This window comes from Montipora capricornis, chromosome 3 (genome assembly GCF_036669925.1).
Source record: "Montipora capricornis isolate CH-2021 chromosome 3, ASM3666992v2, whole genome shotgun sequence".
Classification (NCBI taxonomy): domain Eukaryota; kingdom Metazoa; phylum Cnidaria; class Anthozoa; order Scleractinia; family Acroporidae; genus Montipora; species Montipora capricornis.
In genome coordinates, this window is record NC_090885.1 from 47,506,788 (window position 1) to 47,518,188 (window position 11,401).

An 11,401-nucleotide genomic window follows, 5' to 3' on the forward strand; every position below is an offset into this window, starting at 1 on the left:
CCACCGCTGCTTGGACTCACTAATTTTTGCCTCTTTCTCTAGCCAATTTGCAAATGAATCCCAGGTTGACAATTTCGGTTTTCCTTCAACAAACTACGCCCATCTGCCGGAAAGGCGTGTGGGAAGTTTAGAAACAGTTGCTTCAGGGACTTGCGAGCTAAGCTCGTGAAGAAAGTTATGCTCTTTGAAAATGCCTATCAATTCAGAAACTATTTCTTGATACTGCCGGATCTGCACACTATTTTCTTTCACTATGGTCGGAAACTGATCTATACGTTTCTTCGCAGCTGATACCACTGTGTCTACACGACCAAAACGCTCCTGGAGCGCGGTCCATGCCTCCCTGTAATTATCTGAACCTGGCATGAATTTCGCTAGACATGATTTTGCACTTCCATCCACAGAATCTAACAGAAATTTAAGCTTCTCTGTTGCATCATAAACTTCCTTTTTATCCACTTCAACATTAAATGCTGCTTTGAATTTTGAGTACTCTGGTGGATTTCCATTGAACTTCTGCACGTTTGGTTTAACGATTTTCACAAAGGCTGGCAGCATTTTCTCAAACAACTGATCTATCTTTGACGTTTGCACACTAGGGTCTCCTGTGGCAGAGGTTTTCAACTCAGCTTCACCTTTAGCAATAAAAGATTCACATGTCTCTTTTTTACGGGGCTCACTAGAAACCTCTGTTACGATCTCTGGTTTGGTGGATTTAACTTCCTCCATGTGAGGTTTTTCAACAACATTGTTTTCAGTAATTTCCAGGTCTAACGCGAGACCCGATCGTTCACACTGTCTGAAGGTAATTTATTTAACTCTTCATTAATATCACCTTTATTTGACATACCTTCTTCCTGGGCGATGGCATCTTCGAACTCATATTCCAATCTTGATTCTTCAGCTTTCTTTTGAAGTTCCAAGAGTTTTGCACGCTTCTGTTGTTTGGCTCGCAGACACTCGATCTCATTTGCGAACGTTTGCTCGCCTATTTTTAGTTCCAGTGCTAACTTCTCAGCTCGCAATTTCTTTCTCAAAACGGAACGTTTACTTGAAGTAGTAGACTCACTTGGCGTGAACAGTTGAGGTGTTTCGCCTTCTTCTCTGTTTGAGGCACTCATCATGGCACGACTTGAATGATTCTTCCACAATATTGAACCAGGCGGTTCGATGATGAATTTTACACACAATTACACGCAGTTTCACGGCTGTCTTACAGCTTGACTCGGCGACTTTCCCCTTGATTTCACAATCTCCGGCTCGGTGGACCAAATGTCGCTGCTGGACGACGATAAAACTCTGCTGGTTCGTTTTGTACAACTTTATTCTCCGATTTTACATTCAGAACGTTCAACAACACCGCTTTCTCACGCACATCTTATCTCCTTTACACGTGCGGACGAGGTCCCTAGAAACGGACTGACGTCATTGGTATCATAGCAACGCGACCGGAAATGAAAGTTCAGGAAGCAGGAGGCACAGCTTTCATTAAACCAAAGGCACTCGATGTTCCATCTAATGCGAGGAGTGCAAAACTGCTAGCTCATCTGTAAATTTAGCAATTCATGAACTTGTAGTGCTTATATATAGTCCTTAACAATGACGGGACAGAAACAATGTTATGCATAAGAGTACTCGTATAGAATGTGGTCAAAGAGTTCTGGATTCCTTTCCGTGAAACAATTTGCGCCAAAGCTTGAAGTAGGTAGGTAGGTAAGTAAGTAAGTAAAGTAGAGTAAAGTAAGTATCATTATTTACCCTCGGATTTTTAGAGTAGCTAATAGCTAATATCTCCGAGCATTGAATCCCAACTGGCCGGAGGCAAACCATTAGCAGCCAGGAAATTGAACCAGGGACTACCAGGAGCAAATTCAACGAGTGGTCAGAACGTATCTTGAACGGCCGGGATATCCGGATCTCAAGGCAAGCGCCCTAACCACTGGGCTGCGCTGCCTCCTAAGTGTAACAACATGACGATTCTCAACGATTTGTTAACTCGAAGTATCAGAGCTGCCTCGATATAATCTTCTAATGCATCATGATGATGGCTGTACAAGAGCGATTTTCTTGGCAGCAAGGGCCCAGGATGGAATTTCTGCAGCGTTATTTCTCCACCATGAAAATCATCTGGGATGTTTCCTACCATCACCAGATATGCTGGAAGTTCGTCCTTCAAGGAAAGGATCGTGTTATCATCATTGAGGAACGGCACAGCTCTAATCCGATCAACATCTGCAGCAACTGGCCTCGATGTCTTGACAACTCGTGGGTTGAACAACTGCGCTGCTTGGAATAATCGGATGGAAAGTGAGACGATAGCATAATTTGCAGACGTTTCCAAGTAGATTTGGAAAGCAGGCATCAGGCATTCTCTCAAACCATAAAAAAACCACCTTTGCCGCTCAACATCATTGAGGGGGAATAACTGTTGAACCACGCACGTTAAGGTAGCAAAGTTCTGAACATAGATCAATCGTCTTAAATCCTCGAGCTGCTGAAAGGCAATAAATACTAAGGCGCCATCTCCTTCGAGAGTATAGGTAGCCTTGAGGAACTTCTCCACCTGCATCATAGCAGCTTGCTCAACCCGTATGTGTAAGGAACTTTGCTGGCTTGAATCGGAGAGTTTCCCCTCGATACGTTCGGAAAGTCCTCATTGCTTTCCAAGAAATTAAGGTGTTTACGTGGTACGTGGTACCTTCAAACATTCCCCCAGAGACCACCACCTGGTTGCGTTATAGCGATGGCATTCCTTTACCAGATATCTGGGTCCAGACTCGTCTGGCCTTCATGCTTGTGATGAAAATAACATTCCGTGTAGACATAAATCGGGTAAGGGCTGGTGCTTTGCATTTTACTCCGATTCGGGCAAGGAAATGGGAGATGCAACCCACTTCTAGCATGTCAGGATAAAGAGCAGACAGTTTTGAGAGCACATGTATTTACCGCTTCTCTATCTCTCATTGCAGCTAGGAGTTGACCTTGGAGAACACTAAGCTTGCGATGAGGCACTTCAATCACTATTCGAGCCAACTCGTCGCCACATACAGAACTCTTAACAAGGTGAAAACGCATCAACCTCACTTTAAATTCCCACTCATCTACGAAGCGAAGTAGCAATACCAATGCTTCACCATCTCTGGTGGTTCCGTCAAATATTGAGACATCTTTGCCCATAAGCTCTTTTAAAATTGTTGTGTTCTCCTCTTCAAGTATAAAGGGGATGAGTTGACGGATATGGGAGTGTGATCTAAGAGAGAAGCCGGCCTCCTCAAACACCTCCCTGAAGTATTCAAGACGATGCAGTGGCGTTCCACTCTTCAACAATGCACAGCCCACCTCTACCCTAAAAACCCTCGTGGATGTTGGCAATGTTTCGCCTTTAGGGTGATACTTATCATCAAACTTCGTCAGTGCCTCTGCAATGTCTTTGTCATTCATGGAAATCTTTGCTATCTTTTCTTTGTTGGTTTTGTATTTATTGCTAGATATGCGAGTGTTCAAGTTCCACGTTTTTAAAGAAACCTCCTCTTTACACGATTGGCAAAAAAGGACAGTGTCTCTAACCACCTGTAGAGTTTCACCTTTGAATTCGTCTGAGCGTTCTTTGGCAGAGATCTTCGGCTCATAGGGGCCGATTACGTGAGCCGGGCTGGCTCGTTTAGCTGAGATCCCGGCACGTCTGAGATCTGAGAGATGAGATCTGAGATGCCGGGATCCCGGCTAACCGGGCTGACATTTTTCCTCGTAATCGAGTTCACCGGGACAGCGATTTCTAACCACATTACTCCACTTTAGAGAAAAATGGCCCACAGAATAATAATTGTTTTTTAATGTTTAAATAAAGGATAAATAAGATAGACTAACCGCGCACCGGTGGCTCAGTTGGTTGAGCACCGGGCTGTCACGCGGGAGGTCGTGAGTTCAACTTCAGCCGGACCAACATTCAGGGTCTTTAAATAACTGAGGAGAACGTGCTGCCTTTGTAATTACATCTGCAAATGGTTAGACTCTCTAGTCTTCTCGGATAAGGACGATAAACCGTAGGCCCCGTCTCATAACCCTTCAATGTTCATAATCCTGTGGGACGTAAAAGAACCCACACACTTGTCGCAAAGAGTAGGGCATGTAGTTCCCGGTGTTGTGGTCTGTCTTCTGTGGTGTATCATGGTTGGGAGGATAAATGCTCGGAGAAATTAGCTACACCAAGCATTTTAATAACAATTTAGCGAGACAAACGTCTCTCCACTTCTTGTTGTTGTTGTTATCGTTTTTCACATGACTTATTCTAAATTTAGTCCAAGCAGGGCTGGCTCATCTCATGTAATACCGGGTAAAACTCATCCCGGGAAACCTGACCAGCCCAGCTCATGTAATCAGCCCCATAGTCAGAGGTTGAAACTTTTGCTTTCACTCGTCTGTTCCCTCCTACGGTGTTCGCAGCTAAATTTCGTTTTCGTGAGAGATCACTAGAACTGGGAGCTACCTGTCTTTCTCGAGTGACAATGGGCTCTACGTCATCTTCAATAGAAATTGAAATCACTGAAGTTTCACTTGGCTTCTCCGCCATGTTTGAAACTTGCTTCCCTTGCAATGATGGGATACATTAGAAGTAGGAAACACCGCTGCACAATTGGATTGCAGTCTAGCAGTCAACAATGGGACAAAATATTATATAGAAAGTTTAAATAAAGCGGCAAAGAAAATACAACAATTTTTCTTCACAATCATCTAAAAATACCCCCAAATCCAATTTTTTTCTGAAAATCCTTAAACTTTCTAAAAATCTCCTGATGCTCTAAAACTCCTAAAGAAAATCCGGCTTTTTGTATCTAGGCCTAGCGTTGGGAAATTTTGTCAGTTTAAGGTCAAAAACGAGTTTTATTGCTGTACTTTATTCCACGAGATCATTCACATTTTGATGTATTTCATTAAAACACGCCAGCTTTGCTTGGAACAAGTATCGGCAAAATCAAGGCAACCAAGAAAGGACAAACTTCAAACAAGACCTCCAACAAAAATTACCTGTACAAACAAACTTCTGAAAACACAAGCTAGTGATATTTTTCCTTAATTTTACGAAAACTCATTGCGATTACGTGTTTAGAACATATGGGCAAAATTTTCTTGTCACTGCATGTCGAGGCACATCGAAAAACTGTTACAGTGTAGGCAAACGGAGTAAAAAAAACACTTGTTCAAACAAACAAACAAACAAATCAACTATTTCAACTTTTTGTCCAAAAAGCGGGCAGATGATTGTTATTTTTGAGAATAAAAATTCGAGTTTCATTCCTGAACAAAGGAAAAACCGATTAATCCACTTGAAATAATGCATCCAAATAACGAACGGTTTAGTGTCCAAGAAAAGAATTTGTGGAGTAACTTCTTCCACCAAGTTTGAGCTATTACTGGTACTGTTTTGTCGTTCTCGTTCTCGTTCTCTCTTCTTTCCTTTCTGTTCTTCTGTCATAGGTGGTCCAGGCATCATGTGACCTTATCAAAATTAAAAATCTTCTAAAGATGTGTCAAAAAGCAGCTCTAAACAAACTAAAAATTAACACTCAGCGTTAAGCTTATATCCCTCCGATGCTTGACTTGAAGAACTGCATAGCCACCAGTGTGGTCCTTTCCACAGCTCCGTATGTCAAACCTGGATTGAAAGCGGCGAAAAATGTAGGGAGAAAATATTTTTCAAACCGTTTTCCGCTTGAACACGAATTAAAAGCGTCGGCTGCTAAGGACGGTGCCTATGAATATGCGGGAAAAGCCGATCTTAACAATTGAAATCCAAAAAGAAAATTGGGGGTTACCACGCATTTTTCATTGATGATTAATCAACAATATTTGTAAAAAGCTTTAAACTGCAAGGCAATGTATGGAGTTCTTTTCCAAATTGAAGCTTTATTATCTCTGAAAAATGCACAGTTACCCCCAATTTCCTTTTTGGATGCTAAGAGCACTTGCTAAGTTCTATTTTCTCCACATAGTTCTAAACCGCGCAAGAGTATTCCTGCACTAGTAAACCCAAGTATCTCGAGATGCGCAGAACGGATGTGCAATAACAACAGTAGGCACCGTCCTTAAAAGCTTCAGTTGACGTAGTATGGCCGTGTAGCCGCGTCAGGCCACAGAAAGCGCGCGAAAAATGTTGAGCAGTTAACCAGGTTTGAGCCTGCGATCCAATCGAAAACCAGTGCCTGGTCAGAGGGCAACTAAAAAAAACAGCTGACCTCGATGAGCTCTACACTTGAGCCTGCGATATGGGTAGATGATACTGGTTAGCGGATGCCTTGTTTAACAGGTGTCAATTGACCATAACATGGACAATCCGGGTCAAAGCACTTCGGGACAACTTTTGGGCGAAAAGTAGAGAATTTACTGCACATGCTTCCATCGTTATACGAGCAACGTGTTCTTCTTTCGCTGCCTTTTTTGCGCCCCCCTTCCCCCCAGACAATGTTGAAAGATGCCAGCGATCGATGAAGGGATCTTGAATTTTGGAGACCGTGAAAATCAACATTGTAATGGAGAGAGGGGGAAAAGCGCGAACTGTCCCAACAGTTTTGACCAGGATTGGATTCCAATATCAAAGATGTACGCTGTAAACTAGCTATTTTGCCTCCACTACTCAACCGGACACTCAATGGCACATGGGCGCGTTGGCCAGCTAAGCCGCCGTGCAGTTTATTAAGCATTGGAATAGGTACAAGAATATTAATACATCAATTCTAAAATAAAGAGAAAAGCAATGCACCAGAGCCGGACACGAACACCCTTAAAAAAAAACAGCAGGTGGAAAAAAGCGGGGAAAGTGTACCCCCGACCAAGGCAGTGGAGCGACCCTCGGGGTTCTAGGGTATTCTAATAGAAAGACACTACTTACAATGTAAATGAACGCTATCATATACCGCCTAACGAAGGCATTAAACACTAATTCAGCTCGATAGAATGCCTCACTCGCTGTTCCCGTTTTAAGATGACCACTGGCCAGTTTCTAGATACCCTTAATATCCATCCTTCCCTCAAGTTTACCATGGAAATCGAACGGGAGGGATCCCTTCCCTTTTTAGGAACAGAATCACTTAACCGTGCACCAAAGATTGAGAGCAAGGTGTACATCAAAAGAACCAAGACGGGTCTCCTTCTGGGTCGCGCTTATCGATTATCTTCTAATTGGTTATTCTTCTCGGAGGAATGTGACCGCCTCAGGGGGGGTTTTCATAACTTGAAACTCGCAAAGCCACTGGTTGAAACTACAATCAAGCGGTTCGTTGAGAGAACGATTTCATCTCAGGAGCCCTGCCCATCACCAGATGTACCATCGGAGACTAAGAGTGGTGTTACCCTTTAAGGACCAGTCTTCAGCTAATTATGTTAAACAACAACTAACCAATCTAGTTCCAATATTTCCAGTGTTTGTAAGCCCTAAGCTCGGGCAACAACCTGAGCGATATGAGTTTAAGCCCCCTATTGTCAACGAACAATGTCTCGTCTATGAATTTAAATGTAACCTGTGTGATGCAGGGTATGTGGGTTATACACGTGGTCACTTACACAAGCGCGTAGAAGGGCACACTAGAAAGTCATCTTCGATTTACAAACATTATAACCTCCAACACAATAGTGAAATGCCTGAACGCTTCATTGAGCAATTTCACACCATCACGAAATGTAGCGGCAAATTTGATTGGCTCGTTAATGAAATGTTATTATTTAATCACTTTCACCACAACAGAGAAACAGGCTGTGGTGGGGGTCGCACAACAGAGCGAGGCTCCAAATTAAGTGTGCCCTTTTACCCTCCCAACCATGATATAGCACAGAAGACAGACCACAACACCGGGAACCTACTCTTTGCGACAAGTGTGTGGGTTCTTTTAGGTCCCACAGGATTATGAACATTGAAGGGCTGTGAGACGGCGCCTACGGTTTATCGTCCTTATCCGAGAAGACTAGAGAGTGTAACCATTTGCAGATGTAATTACAAAAGCAGCACTTTTTCCTCAGTTATTTGAAGACCCTGAGTGTTGGTCTGTCCGGAGTTGAACTCACGACCTCCCGCGTGACAGCCCGGTGCTCAACCAACTGAGCCATCGGTACACATGCGTATACCAACATTGAACGTGCAAACGGATTCCATCCGCACCAAGGTGTTTGTTTAGGCCTTTTATTGTAATTTATGCTTATCTTGTACCTTTCCTTATTTGCATGCCATTTAACTGGTCTCTTGATAATGGAGTCATGATGACCCCGAAACGTCGAGCAGCAATAAATCTTTCCTGGTTTTTTATAATATGATATTAAACAATAAATCGTCTGTGTGAATGTTTACTACTTCTTTATAGTTTTAAAGGACATTAACCTCGTTATTTGTGCGATCATTCTCCAGCTGAAGACTCTCTAACTCTTAAAGTTACTAGTTGGCAAAAGGCATAACCCATTAGCTACGAGGTAAATGTATCATTGAGTGAGATGACTGAAGTCTTAACTTTATTCCCTCGAAGTCAGGCCATAGACCACTTTCGATATATTGAAATTCTTGGCTGGCAAAAACTAGAGGCACAAAGAAGCTTTGATAAGGCTGTCATGGTTTACAAATCTTTAAATCGACTCGCTACTGAATATATGCGATTCATGTTTATTCACCGTGACACCGTATACTCCCTGAGAGACGCCGATGGCAAACAAAATATTCCAAAGCCCCGCACATACTACTTGAAAACTAGCTTTAGCTATACTGGTGCGGTGCTTTGGAATAGTCTGTCAGTTGGGTTACGGCAAACAGAAACACTAGAAAGCTTCAAAGCTGGGCTGCGGTAGTCGGGTCATTTTACTACAATTAGTTATAGTTTTTAGATTAAAAATGCACGGCTCTCGTGGAAAGGAGGATTTTATATTTTATGTTTTATATTTTATATTAGTAAATAAGTAAAAAGTAGTAATATATAATTGTAATTTTAAATTTAAAATTTTAATTAATTATTATAGATAGGCCTGATGAGACAACCGTGGATAAATAAAGTATTCTGTTCTGTTCTGAGCTCCGCTCGCGCCGAAGGCGGACGCGCGCGGAGCACCATACTTAAGAAAATATGGTAACCCATCGATGTTTTATAGCCATGACGTCATGAACGTCCGCCCATTCATGTATGCCAATGTGACCAGTACACGTAACCATATCACGGGCTCAAGTTTAGAGCTCATCCAGGAGGCAATACTCCATTTGACACTTTAACTAGTTTACGACATACATCTTTGATAAAGATCGTTTTCACGTGACGTCACAGCTAATTATGCAGAGGCAGGTAGACCGGAAGTCAGCCATGCTGGTGGACAACCCAGCGGTCGCTTGATCAAAATGAAAAGATTTGGCGGGATTGTGGTCGTCTTTGCTAAAATTCTTTTAGTCTTTTGAGCTTTATGTTGCTATCAAATGGGTTATATTTGTGCGGTGAAGAATTGCAGACACAATAGTGCCAGAGACAAAGGAAAATTTAATTTTTTTTTTTAAAAATGTTTCGCTGGCTGTTGCTCGAAATGATCGTTGTCAAAAGAGGAATGAAAAGAAGCGAAAATACACCGAGATGGCTGCTGCCAATAGCACTGAAGACAGCTGTGATGTAGCGAGTTTTCAAATAAGTGCTGATTCAGGAGCATCTGGAAGTGGTAAATGTACACCAAACTTAATTATACACAGCTCCTCCCTTTTTTTTCTGAGCAATATTTGAAGCGTGTGTCTATGACGTGCTTACGATTGATATATACATATATATATAGAGAGAGAGAGGGGTGTAATTTCTTCATTTTTCGTTTAGCTATAACTCTTCCTTTTTTTTTTCTTTTCAGTGAGTACAAGTATTTTTTCTGCAGCTTCAGCTTCCGCAAGTGACCCCAATCTTGCTGATCATGTTAATGATGATGACCATGATGACAATAACAAATATTGTCAAACAGAAGAATTACTTGCTGCTGAAGGATACTGCCAGACTGAACTTGATATGCCTCAGTTAGTCAGTTAATCGCAAGAGCAATGACATGGTCTAATTATAAACATCATAATACTGTAAAATTTTTCATAGGCATAACACCACAAGGTGTTATCTCGTTTATATCAAAGGCATGGGGTGGCAGAGTAAGTGATAAATATCTTACAGAAAATTCTGGTTTGTTAAGGAAGCTTTTACCTGGAGACGTAGTGCTAGCTGACAGGGGATTTGATATAGCTGACAGTGCTGGTTTTCACTAAGTTTGTCTTCATATACCAGCTTTTACCAAAGGAAAGAAACAGCTGTCTGCAGAGGAAGTGGAGGAAACTCGGAAAATCGCAAACGTCCGCAAACATGTTGAAAGAGTTATTGGTCTTGTGCGCAGGAAGTATACTATATTAGAGGGAATACTGCCCATTCAGTTAGTGACAGCTCGCAGAGGTGACAATTTAGCCCCAATAGACAAAATTGCTATAATATGTTGTGCCCTTACTAATTTATGTGAATGTATTGTTCCTTTTGGTTGAATCTTTCAGTAGGGACTGTTCTCAAGAAATATGAATACTATCTGCTAAAATACAATGGACAAAGTTGTGTTATACCCAGAAACAATGTATGAAAGTTAGCATAGTCCTAAACGGAACAGAAACATAGGTAAATAAAATGGTACAAACACGAAGAAAAGTGTTTGCTGTAAATTTCTTGCGAATTATTTTAGTAAACAGTTTCACTGAGTGCATGATGGACAGATCCATTCACCATCAGGTTTTGTTGTTAGCCCTACACATGACATATGAAACCATTGGATTTTACAGTCTGGTTTGTCACAACCAATTAGCTGATTTCCTTCAATGTACTGCTGGCAATAACACCAGGGTCCATCATCATCACTGTCTGATGCTGGTGTTACTGTGGCATGAGGCAAAGGGGAAGACCGTGAAAACCATCTACCCAACAGTTCTGGGAGAACTCCTTTCTTGTAGAAAAGAATTGCCCTTGTCAATGCTCTGTCCCAAAACTCAGTGTCAGGTAGTATTCTCTGAATAAAGATGTCTTTGTTGGTCCAGACAACGAAATCACAAACAACTGACACTGCACTTGGTAGTAGTATGCATGACAGGTGTCCACAGACAAACTCATTTCTTCCTCATTGTACTTGAGACAGAAACTACTGTCATTCGCTTTTGCCGCAATAGCAAGCATAGAATCTTTGTACTTATAAGGACACCTTATTTCACTGATACCTTTCCCACAGCACTCACAAAAAACAACACCATCAGGAGTGGCTCCTAAAAAAGGCCACTTTGCACTTATATGAAGTCCACAGTCTGCAACAGAAAAATTAAGGTGATCCTCTGCAAGTGAAAATGCATAGGCTTCACGAGCTCTGCTTTCATTAGAGATATCCCAAT

The 11,401-nt window shown here is 41.9% G+C and overlaps 2 pseudogenes; one reads left to right on the top strand and one right to left on the bottom strand.

Annotated features, from left to right (window-relative positions):
- Positions 1 to 6,979: 6,979 nt before the first annotated feature.
- LOC138041841 (uncharacterized) lies at positions 6,980 to 8,165 on the top strand (annotated as a pseudogene).
- Positions 8,166 to 10,716: 2,551 nt separating this feature from the next.
- The window catches only part of LOC138041842 (uncharacterized), a 1,773-nt pseudogene continuing 1,088 nt past the window's right edge, over positions 10,717 to 11,401 (bottom strand).